Genomic DNA, 3,815 nt, shown 5'->3' with positions numbered 1-3,815 from the left:
TTTTGATACAACCGTCGGACCTTCCTTCCTGAAGACTTAAGAACCTCCCCCAGGGTCTCATCCCTTCCTCCTGCCCCGAGGCTCACACAACAAGTCATGGGTCGCCCAGAATGTCAGAGTGGGAAGGGGGTCCCCCAAGCCGACCCCCGTGCTTTGCAGAGGGGTGGTCCCAGGGCCCCCAGGAGTCAGGCCGAGGAGTGTCCTTCCTCTAGACCATGCAGTTCTCTGCAGTTGGACGCTGGTTTCCCAAGCACCGTCTAGGAGGGCAGAGAGGGCACTGAGGTTGGGGGCCCCCAGGGGTTCAGAGCCTGGAGGGGAGATTGAGGGAGGTGGGTGATGAGGAAGCAGCTGTTGAGAGCAGCAGTCAGACAGCTGGGGGGTGGGGGGACAGAGAGTCTCAATTCTGAACTGAACTCGGGAGTATAGTTACCAGCACAGTAAGGCCAGGAGGGGTTTGTGGGTATTAGCCCAGCACACCCCTTCTTGTAGTTAGAGCTGCTCCTGACTGTGGGCCAGGCGCTGTTCTAAGGCTTACAGTGAGTGAAGCCACTCAGTTGTGTCCGACTCTTTGAGACACCATGGACTGTAGCCTACCAGGCTCCTCCATCCATGGAATTTTCCAGACAAGAGTACTGGAGTGGGTTACCATTTCCTTCTCCGGGGGATCTTCCCAACCCAGGGGTCAAACCCAGGTCTCCTGCATTGCAACCAGAGGCTTTACCATCTGAGCCACCAGGGAAGCCCTCTAAGGCTTATATATACACACATATATGTACATATATATACACATATTCATTTATTCGGTTCTAGGAAATAGATACTGTGTTTTCCCCATTTTACAGATGAAGAAACCCAGGCACTAGGAGATTACGAGTCGCTCAAGCTGACTGACACAACCAGTGTTGACTAAAGCTGAGGTATGAAGCAGACAGCAGGATAACCCGGAAAGGTTCACAAAAGAGGAAGACGAGGAACGGTCTGCAACACGCAAGAAGCCAGGGCCCCCCGCCCGCCCCAGCAGCTGAGGCTGTGTCTCTTAGGCCGAGCGGCTCTCTGGGGTTCAGCCACGGCCAGGGCTGGAAGCTGGGCTGCCCCATAGGGCAGAGTTCAAATCCCACTCCGGACCCCCTGCAGACGAGCGTGTGGCCACGGTAGACCCCGGCTCCCTGGAGCTTCCAGCCTTCCTCGGAGCTGTTGGGGGGCCACAGTTAGGGCGTCCCCTCTCACCACCCCACCGTCCACTCCCAGATGCAAGCCCTCAGGATCCCCAGAGGCCTCATGCCAACCTCTGATACATCTGAGGCTGCCAGAAACACAGGGAGAGGTTCCCTGGGGGAGGGGAGGGGGCACAGGCTGCCCCAGGAGCATGGAAACTGAGGCACGGAGCAAGGAAGTGACAGCCTGTGTCTCCCACTCGGGGACAAGGGCAGTGAAGAGACACAGGGCGCCTGCCTTGGCAGCTTCCTGGGGAAGATGGGGTTGGGGCAGCAAGGACGCCGGCTTCCAAGTCAGGCCTGCTGGTCCTCACACCCTCCAGAACCCAGCATCTTCCCCAAGATGCTTACCAGCAACTCAGGCATCCAGGGCCCAGCCCTGGATACGCTGACCCCACAGTCCAGACCAGGCACATGAGCCCGGTCGCACATGGAGCTGAGGCCCGGTCAGGTCAGGAGCCCCCAGCTCCCCAGGGAAGGGTTCCCAGAACAGCACGGCTGACAGCAGCCACCCACCCCCCTGCCTGGGCTGGTGCCTGCAATCAACCCTTAAATTCCCCAGAGGGACTCAGGTTTCAAGGAAGACCCCTGGCCTGCCCCTTCAATGTAGAGCACCCAGTGCAGAGCAGAGTCAGCTTCACAAAACAAGTGAGCCATCACCCTCTCCGTCTCCTCTCTTGGATAAATCTGAACATTCAGGGTCCTTAAGGCCAGGTAAGCCAACACTGTACTGGTCCGATGGTCCACTCACCCCCAGACAGACACACACACGCAGGGCCAGCAAAGCCTTCCTTAGAAGGCAAGCCTTTCCCCAGCTCCAACTTCTGCTTTCTGGAACCTCCTCTGGAAACCTCTCCCACTTAAGGCTGGAAGTTCCTCCCTGTGGGCTCAGGTGACACTGGATTCGCACAGAAGGCAGGTGGGGTTTGTGGGGACTTGTTTCTCCAATGGATCAAACCGGATGCTCCCAGTCTCTCTACCCCTCCCCGTTTCCTGCTCCCCCTGTGCCCCCCTCAACGCACACGAACAGGGTCTGGTCTCCTCCATTCACAGCTGAGGCTGTGACAGACCCTGGTTCAACCCCTGGCTCACCCACTTGAACCTTTTTTATTTTTTTGTCTTGGTCACTGCAGCTTGTGGGACCTCGGTTCCCTGAACTGGGATGGAACCCAGGCCCCTGGCGATCAAAGCACCAACCCCTAACGGCTGGACCACCAGGGAATTCCCTCACTTGGACCTTTCTGTGCCTCAGTTTCCTCATCTGCAAGATGGGGGCACCTCTTAGGGCAGCTGTGAGAGTTAATCGGCAGAGTGCACGGAAATTTCGGGAGAGGGCGCCCGTCACAGGCGGTGCTCAGCAGATGTCCCTGGGAGCACGGGCCTGGAGTCACTCTGGGCTGCTCACCCTCTCTGAACCCTGCCCACGCCCTTCTGCCTCCCTCCCCACCACCCGTCCCTCCTAGTAGATCCCTAGCGGGTCCCAGAATATCTAAATCCAGGGCTGTGTCTGCCTTGAAGGAACTGAATTTAGGGGAAGAAACTCAAGCAGAGGAGACGACGGCTGGGCGAGGGTTTTCTGCTTGCCAGGGTGGGAGCTGAGAGCAAGATCCCGCTCAGACTCTAATCCTTGCGCCCTTGGCTGAAGGGCCGGGGTCCCCGAGAGACCAGCAACTCGGTGAAAACAGGCGGGGCCCGGCTGCCAGGCCGCGCACGCTGCGGGTGCGGAGGGCGTGGCGTTCCCGGCCGCGGCCCTAGGCTGGGTGACCAGCAAGGGCGAGGTAACCACCGCAGGTCCTGGAAGGAGTGCCTGCCGGGACTTCCTCGAATGGGGCCACTGAAGGGCTCAGACCCCCCGCCCTGATCTGCTCAGCAGGCCCTCTCTGGCGTCCGGGAGAGAATCGGGCCCAAGCTCATCCTCTGCCTCACTGTGGGTGCCTGGGGGCAGGACAGGACCGCGGTTAGGGACCAGACCACGGTCGCTGGTTTCACCTGCCCCAGCCTCCCATTTGGTCCCGTGAAATGGGAAGCAGGGCCTGGCAGAGCCTATCTTAGCAGACGGTCTCAAGAGGAGTCCAGCTCCAGCACGCTGCTTAGAGCCACTGTGACTCCATGACCCCCGGCAGCGCAGCGGGGCTTCCTTCCTACCGTCAGCGCTGGCAGAGCACATTCGAAACCCCTCCTCCGGCGAGGAGCGGGGCACGAAGGGCCAGGCCCAGGCCCAGGAGTCCTGCCTGCCGCCGGGCAGCTCCACCTCCCTGGATACGCCCCCACCCCAACCCAGACCACGGCCCTCCTGCCCGCAGACCCTCCTGGCCACAAACTGTCTCCAAAACAAATCGATGCTAATGAGCGGCTGCAGGGCCCGCCTAGACATCTGCTCGGCAGAAGTCCCACTGCAGCGGGTACCGGCGTCCCCGCCCGCCCCACAGCCTGCGACCCCAGGGGCTGGGGGTGGGGAGAAGGCGCTAACTCACTTGGAAATTTCACTTTAAAAGGATGAAGATAGCTCCGCGGGCAAACGCACATCCTCCCGGCCCCCTCCTGCAGCACACAGGCCCAGCAGAAGGAGGTCCAGTTTAGGGGGTGCCGCGGGGGGTGGGG

The sequence above is a fragment of the Bison bison genome, unplaced genomic scaffold (assembly GCF_000754665.1).
Source record: "Bison bison bison isolate TAMUID 2011002044 unplaced genomic scaffold, Bison_UMD1.0 scf7180017864516, whole genome shotgun sequence".
NCBI lineage: Eukaryota > Metazoa > Chordata > Mammalia > Artiodactyla > Bovidae > Bison > Bison bison.
This window is presented reverse-complemented; position numbering follows the sequence as displayed.